This window comes from Bidens hawaiensis, unplaced genomic scaffold, assembly GCF_021521415.1.
Source record: "Bidens hawaiensis isolate Kalapana, Puna unplaced genomic scaffold, B.hawaiensis_p1.1 tig00012278_1, whole genome shotgun sequence".
Lineage (NCBI taxonomy): Eukaryota > Viridiplantae > Streptophyta > Magnoliopsida > Asterales > Asteraceae > Bidens > Bidens hawaiensis.
Genome location: NW_027491997.1, coordinates 33,214 through 41,634, shown reverse-complemented (window position 1 = coordinate 41,634; position 8,421 = coordinate 33,214). Strand labels below are relative to the sequence as shown.

The following is an 8,421-nucleotide window of genomic DNA, read 5'->3' as shown; positions in this document are numbered from 1 at the left end:
GGGAAGAACTACCGTTCTTAGCGCGCTGCGAGAAGAATTACAATTCTTAGCGCGCTGCGAGAAGAGTTCGTCTCGCGTATCGCTGAAACAGGTGGTCTTCACGCAGGATTCCTTGTAAGGGAGTCTGGCGCGTGGAGCTGCGCAGACAACCTTAGGCGGGAAGGAACAAAGGACAAGCAAAGAGTTAGAAGAAAAAGAGGGAAACAAGGCTTAAGGGCGGGACGGCGACAAGAGGGAAAAGAAGGCGGAAAGAGAGAAGGAGAGGGATGGGACGGCGGAAAGAAAGAGAGAGAAAGAGGCGGGAAGGAAAAGTATATTATTATTATTAAAAGTAAAATATAAGTATAAATAAATACTAAATCATAAAAGAAAGAGATCGGGTAAGAGAAACGGGTACCTGGGTCGGGTCGGATCGGGGCAGATGTTACAGAAACGGTCTCATGAAATCAATGTCCCACACATAGAAAACCTCACAAACCTGAATAGCATTTTGGGGAATTGCATTTCACGACGAGATGTTGCCGACATGCTGGCAACGATCACAACTCCTCACAAACTCATACGCATCCTTAAAAATCGAAGGCCAATAAAAACCAGAATCATACCCCTTCTTCGCAGTCAAACTCGCACCGTGGTGACCTCCAGTAGGTCGTACATGACAATGGCTCAGAATCTGCCATCCCTCCTTAGCATATACATACCTCTTAATCAGCTGATCATCACCAATACGGAAAAGATACGGGTCGTCCCATAGGTAGAACTTAACATCGACAAAGAATTTCTTCTTTTGCTGGTAAGGCATCTTCAGGAGGAACTCGTCCTCAAGATAGTTCGCGAAGTCAGCGAACCATGTAAAACCATCCTTCTGTGTTGTAAAAAACATGAGACTCTCTATCGAGAAACGGTCATCGAACCTGACCCCCAAATCTCCTAACTCCGCTCCCTCTAGACGCGAAAGATGATCTACCACCACATTCTCGGTCCACTTTTTAACGGGATCTCAATATCAAACTCTTGAAGCAACAAGATCCGTCAGATAAGACGAGGCTTTGCAAACTGCTTGCTGAAGAGATCTCGAATAGCAGCATGGTCCGTGTACACAATCATCCTGGACAGAACTAACTAGGAGCTAAAATTATCGAATGCAAACACCACAGCTAAAAGTTCTTTCCCGGTGGTGGTATAACTCTCATGTGCACCATTTAAGGTCCAGCTAGCGTAGTAAATCGGATGGAAGTGTTTATCCTCCCGCTGTCCAAGAACCACTCCGACTGCAAAGTTGCTTGCATCACATATCAACTCGAATGGTAACGACCACCAGTCCGGAGAAATCATGATCGGGGCGTTAACGAGTTGTCTTTCGAAAGATCAAACGCCTCGATACATTTCTCAGAAAAACGAATGGAGTATTATTCTCCAGAAGTTTGGTCATTGGTCTCGCGATCTTAGAAAAATGTTTGATGAAGCGGCGGTTGAACCCGGCATGACCTAGAAAACTCCGGGTGGATCTCACAAAAGTGGGCAGGGGAATATTAGAAATGGTCTCGACATTCGCTCGGTCAACCTCTATCACCGCACTCAAAATCCGATGCCCCAAAAAAATGCCCTCGCGTACCATGAAATGACATTTCTCTCAGTTAAGGACTAGGTTGGTGTCAACACAGTGGACCATCATCCTCTCAAGATTTGAAAGGCAATGATCAAAGGAACTCTCAAATATAGAAAAATTGTCCATGAACACCTCCATGTAGTCCTCGATCATGTCGTGGAAAATAGCCACCATGCATCTCTGAAATATGGATGTATGTTACATAATCCGAACGACATACGTCTATAGGCATACGTCTATAGGCAAACGTTCCGTAAGGACATGTAAAAGTGGTTTTCTCCTGGTCATCGGGAGCTATCGGAGCCTGAAAATACCCTGAGAAACCATCTAAGAAGCAGTAGTACTGCTGACCTGCCAAGCGCTACAACATCTGATCAATGAAGGGTAAAGGAAAGTGGTCTTTCCTGGTGGCATCATTCAGTCTGCGGTAGTCGATGCAGACTCTTCATCCAGTCACAGTCCAAGTAGGAATGAGCTCGTTCCTCTCATTGGTGACGACAGTCATGCCACCCTTTTTAGGAACCACTTGAACTCGACTCACCCAATAACTATAAAAAATGGGGAAAATCATCCCTGCATCAAGGAGTTTAATGATGTCCTTCTTCACAACCTCATGCATCTTCGGATTAAGCCGCCTTTGCGGCTGAATGACAGTTTTTAAATTATCTTCTATGAGGATTTTATGAGTAATAAAGGGTTGATACCCTTAATGTCGATAATATTCCATGCAATCGCCTCTTTGTGCTCACGTAGCCCCCTCAACAACTTCCTCTTCTCGACCTTCGTCAAAGCAGATGCAATAATAACCGAAAATTTCCACTGTTCATCTAAAAACGCATACTCCAGATGGGCAGGAAAATCCTTAAGCTCTAAAGAAGAAGGAGGAATCTCGACGGAATGTCGGTCCATCTGAAGGTCTCGTACGATCCCAGCAGACACACCGGATTCAGGGCCATGTGACTCGTTGTCGTCATCCAAGGACTTATCCGCCATGGCAACCATATCAATCTCCGGAATCTCCCTATTAGTAATTTGGGTGTCGGAGGCAGATCCGCCACAGATCTCGCTGAAAAACTCCCCAACATGTTTCATTATGGTATCGATGAAGTATAAGGAGTCATCAACAAACTCGGGGTGTTTCAGTGACTGTCGAATGTCAAAGGTGACGTTCTCATCCCCAACTCCCTAAATCAATTTACCCTCGCATACCTCGATTAACGCATGTGCAATGGCAAGGAATGGTCGGCCTAAGATAAGTGGGACACTATCATCATCGTTCATGTCCAAGATGACAAAGTCCACCTGGAAGATGAACGTATCGACACAAACGAGCATGTTCTCGACCAACCCTTGAGGGTATTTCACATTATGATCAGCAAGCTGGATACTCATCCTGGTAGGCCTCTGCTCGCCTAAACCCAACTTGCGATACACAAAATACGTCATGAGATTAATACTAGAACCAAGATCCGCCAGCGCATAAATCACCGTATCATCACTCAAAATGCAAGGAATCGTGAAACTCTTAGGATCAGACATCTTCTCTGGTAACATTCTCTGCAAGACTGCAAGCAACTAGTACTCAATGGGATGGAAGAGACCTCAGATAACTTCTTCGTATTCGAAAGAATATCCTTAAGGAATTTTGCATGTTTCAGCATTTGAGTGAGTGTCTCAATGAACGAAATATTAAGATGAAGCTGCTTCAAAAGATCAAGAAATTTGGAGTCCTGCTCCTCATCTCTATCCTTGCGGAGTCTCCCGGGGTATGGAACTCTAGGTTTATAAACTCTCCACCTTACGGCACGAGCTGACGACAGCCATGCACCACCTGTGTCCGCGTTCCTGAAGGCACCCCTCTCTTTCAAGAGGATTCGCGGCATGTCAAGCCCTGGTAAGGTTCTTCGCTTTGCATCGAATTAAACCACATGCTCCACCGCTTGTGCGGGCCCCCGTCAATTCCTTTGAGTTTCATTCTTGCGAACGTACTCCCCAGGCGGGATACTTAACGCGTTAGCTACAGCACTGCACGGGTCGATACGCACAGCGCCTAGTATCCATCGTTTACGGCTAGGACTACTGGGGTATCTAATCCCATTCGCTCCCCTAGCTTTCGTCTCTCAGTGTCAGTGTCGGCCCAGCAGAGTGCTTTCGCCGTTGGTGTTCTTTCCGATCTCTATGCATTTCACCGCTCCACCGGAAATTCCCTCTGCCCCTACCGTACTCCAGCTTTGGTGTGCTGGGTAACTGCTGGTTCTCGGCATGTGTTGTACTTCCTGGATTGCGCCTCTGATGCACCTTGGCCGGTGGAGACTCCATCTGAATCTCCTCATCCACATGCTCCTCTCCATCGACCGCATGCTCCTCAACTACTCCTCCACTAGTCGCCTCCTGAATCGCGGGCTCATTGCGTGACCCTGCACCGCTCCTCGTCGTCACATCCTTCGCGAATCACCTCGGATTATGCTAGGTATTACTTGGCGGCCTCTCATTTAATAGACTCGCTATCTCTCCCATCTACCGCTCGATATTCTGAATTGACGCAACCTGATTTCACATGAATGACCCGTGCTCCCGAAATTTCTCTTGGGTCTCTTTGTGACAGGAGTCCTCTCGAGTCATGAGTTGTGACAACATATGTGTCTGCTGTGTCATCATCTCCTCTAAAGTGGGCTTCTTCTCCCCGCTACTCGCTCCCTCACTGGAATCCTGGAATAGACTCTGACGTTGCTGGAAGCTGGAATGATTATTGTTCCTCCAGCTGGAATTTTGATCGCCTCTCCACATCGAATTATAAGAATTGAAAGAATTTTGATTTCGGTTCGGATTACTCACAAAATCAACCGCCTCCTATTGGAAACCTACGGGGCACTAAACAGTATCATGTCCTCCTCACTTGCAAGTCCTTCACAATCTTCGCTAACGCCAATTTCAAATAGATAAATTTTAAACCAGCCTATTTTGATATGAATCCCTCTCTGAACAGACACTGTTCTAATCTGAAACATGTTCTGACCTGACCCCTTTCGACTCCAAAGCGTACCGACACGAACCGAACTAATTTAACCCTTTTTGTATCGACTCGTTCTGGCCCTAATTTGGTCTTACACATGACTGTTCATCTGACTCGACTCCTAATTTGGTCTTACACATGACTCGAGCTCACCTGACTCGACTTGTTACCGATCATAACCGAAAATCACGTACTATGTTACTTTTTTAAAGTTAAAGAAGTATAACAATATCATACTCATATTAAAGAGAATAAAATGCTCGTTTTTATGATGTAATTTGTTTAAAAAATTATTAACGTGTGAAAACGTTATGGCCCCTAAAAAAGTCGTGGGGGTAGTTAGTTTTGAATAAGGGTTGAATGTGTAACTATACTGTATATTTCAGCTTTGTTTCTTGATTTTCGCCATAAGTTACACGCTTACTGCATTTCCATGAATTACACGTCTACATTCAGGTTATGTATGCACTGTCATCAGGTGAATCATGTACCGACACTGATTATGTGGTTGATGTTAGGTTGTGCGCACATTCGGCCGTACCACGTGGGCATCCAGCTAGTTTTATTAAAAGCTTCTGCTACTCTGCCAAACACCTAAATAAATTTAAAAGGCTACAGCTAACAGCTACCAGCTACCAGCTTCCAGCCTTCAGCTACCAGCTTCCAGCCTTCAGCTTCCAGCTTACAGCTAACAACCACCAGCTAATTTTGCCAAACATACCCGAAGTCTAGGGTTTATTCTTGTTTTATTAAACAAAATAAATAATATGATAAGACAATACATTGATGCCATGATCTGACACATGTTACATTTTTCACTATTAACAAAGTTTGAAAAGTCAATATTTTTAAAATTAAATTTTTTTCGACATTATTGATATGTTACTTTATTAAATAGTTATATTTTAATTTTGTTTTTAAAATATTTCATATATTTAATTTAAAAAACAGAGACTAATATAATATGTAATAAAATAATTTTGTTTTGTTTTAAATTAAATAAACTATGTAAATAGAAAACAAAATTCATTACTAACAAATATAAGTTTACACTAATAATATAAATAAATCTAACCTAATATAAGAATACATCTAGGTTAAAAGGGGCTGTTGGTCTAGAACTCTAGATGGTGGATAGGACGTTAGTTTAAGGCTTCAATCACTTTATATCAATATAAAATTGTTTTTTTCTTAACACTCTCGTGCCTTCTCTTCCTTCATCGATTCTCTCCATCTTCATCACTTCAACAACTCCTTGTCTAAGACTTTGATGTTGTAGCATTATCCGGTCTCGGTTTATTGCAAAGGGCCGACGGACCGAAATCCTAAAGGACCGAAACCCGACCCTCAACAACAGGTCCGGTCTTCGGGTCCTGTTTCTGTAGAATTCGAGCATCGGGTCGGGTCGGGCTTTTAAACTTTCGGGTCGGGTAAGTCACTTTGCACACCCCTACACGTATGTTATTTTTTTTCTTTTCTACTTGCTGATGCTGATTGCTACTTCTGGCCACCAACTTATATTCTTTTTTATTTTATTTTTTTTACTTGTTGCTGCCGATCAGAATTACAAGGGGGCTGCTAGGTTTTATATATTTTTTCTTCTTTTGTCACTTGCTGCCCTAGCTGCCGATCGGACTGAATTAGAGGTCCTAGCTGCCGATCGGACTGAATTAGAGGTCCCTCAGGGTTTTTTTTCTTTTGGTGCTAATTATATAATATGCATGCAAGGCTTCACATAAATGGACTCGGGTTGGGCTTTAACTTGGTTTTTAAAAAATTGAGCATAAAAGGTCTTTATGTCTTGCAAAAACCCGATTCTTTTTCTCTTTAAAACCCACAACCTACGAAAGATATGTAACTTTGTAAGATCATGTCAAAACAAGTTTAAATTATTATTATTTTAGATAACTAAGCGATTAAAATGATAATAAATTGTGCGAAAAACAAGTATGTTTTACAACATATCAAGTGACAGACCAAATAAATTTTTTATAATTTGAGTTTCGTTGTCTAATGGTAAATGATTAATTTTTCTGCATGGACATTTACAGTCAGGTCACATAACAAAAAGATAAGCTAATTTTTTCTATCCTTAAATATTCTAATATAAATTAAATAATTTTGAGGTTTTTGGTTGAAATAGCTTACAACTTGTAAAAATAAACTAAAATACTTGATGAAACCTATTTTAGACACTCATTAACAATAGATGTCTTGATGTAAAGGTCAACTGTATTGTTTGAGAAAAAGCTAGCTATAAGCTTTTACATTTGAATTTACAAGTTTAGTACTTGAACTTATATCAACTTTTATTAATTTATATAATAGTTACACAATCAACCCTTATTCATAACTAACTACCCCCATGACTTTTTAAGGAGTCATAACTTTTTCACACGTTAATAATTTTTAAAACAAATTACATCATAAAAATGGGCATTTTATTCACTTTAATTTGAGTATGATATTGTTATACTTCTTTAACTTTAAAAAATTAACATGCTACGTGATTATCGGTTAGGATCGATAACAAGTTTAGTCAGGTGAGCTCGAGTCATGTGTAAGACCAAATTAGGAGTCGAGTCAAATAAACTTGAGTCATGTGTAAGACCAAATTAGGGTCAGAACGAGTCGATACAAAAAGGGTTAAATTAGTTCGATTCGTGTTGGTACGCTTTTGAGTCGAAAGAGGTCAGGTCAGAACATGTTTCAGATTAGAACAGTGCATGTTTAGAAAGAGTTTCATATCAAAATAGGTTGGTTTAAAAAATTATCTATTTGAAATTACTATATGTTTCAGCTTTGTTTCTTGATTTTCTCCATCAATTACACGCTTACTGCTTTTCCATGAATTACACGTCTACATGCAGGTTACGTACGCACTGTCATCAGGTGAATCGTGTACCGACACTGATTATATGGTTGATGTTAGGTTGTACGCTCATTCCTCCGCACCACGCGGGCACCCATCTAGTTTTATTAAAAGCTTCTGCTACTCTGCCAAACACCTATATATATTTAAAAAGCTACAGCTAGCTACCAGCTTCAAGTTTTCAGCTTCCAGCCTTCAACTACCAGCTACTTTTGCCAAACATACCCTAAGGGTATATTTGGCAAGAATCTTTTAGGAGCTTTTAGGAGCTTCAAGCTTAAAGTTTTTAAGAAAAAACTCCTACTCAATTAAAAACTTTGTTTGGTTCAAGGTGCTTGAAGTTTTTAGGTTAGGAGAAAAAGCTTAAAGCTTCTACTAGTAGCGTTTAGAAAAAGCTACAAGCTTTTAGTATGTTAATTTACTTAAATAACCTTCCAAAATAAATACATTTACTATTATTGCTTTGAGTTATGCCCATTTTAGTAATTTTATACTTTTTATTAAAAGCTCCAGCTACTCTGTCAAACATATAAATATATCTAAAAAACTACAGCTAACAGTTACCAGCTAGTTTTCAGATACCAGCTAACAGCTTCCAGCTAGTTTTACCAAACATACCCTAAGCGTTTTAGTTTGAAAAGTAGACTTGTGTGGGAAGACGGTTAATAAAAAAAATGTCGCTCATTAGGTTAGTTTTTTAATTGTCTTATGTGGGACACTAAATGATATTTGAGCTTAAGTATTTAAAATAGTTATTGGGTATTTTCATTAAATTGTTAATGAGTTTAATCTGAGATGTGCTTATTTGTTAAGTTTGTATAATGAGTTTAGTTGTTTTGTTATATAAAAAACATAATAATAATTCAAATATAATTCTTGACGCATGCATGGCTATGGCTATATATGGCTGCATGTCACCACCACCTT

The 8,421-nt window shown here is 40.4% G+C and overlaps 1 pseudogene; it reads right to left on the bottom strand.

The window, feature by feature from the left end:
• Positions 1-3,603: 3,603 nt before the first annotated feature.
• LOC143540560 (18S ribosomal RNA) lies at positions 3,604-3,910 on the bottom strand (annotated as a pseudogene).
• Between the last annotated feature and the right edge of the window lie 4,511 nt (positions 3,911-8,421).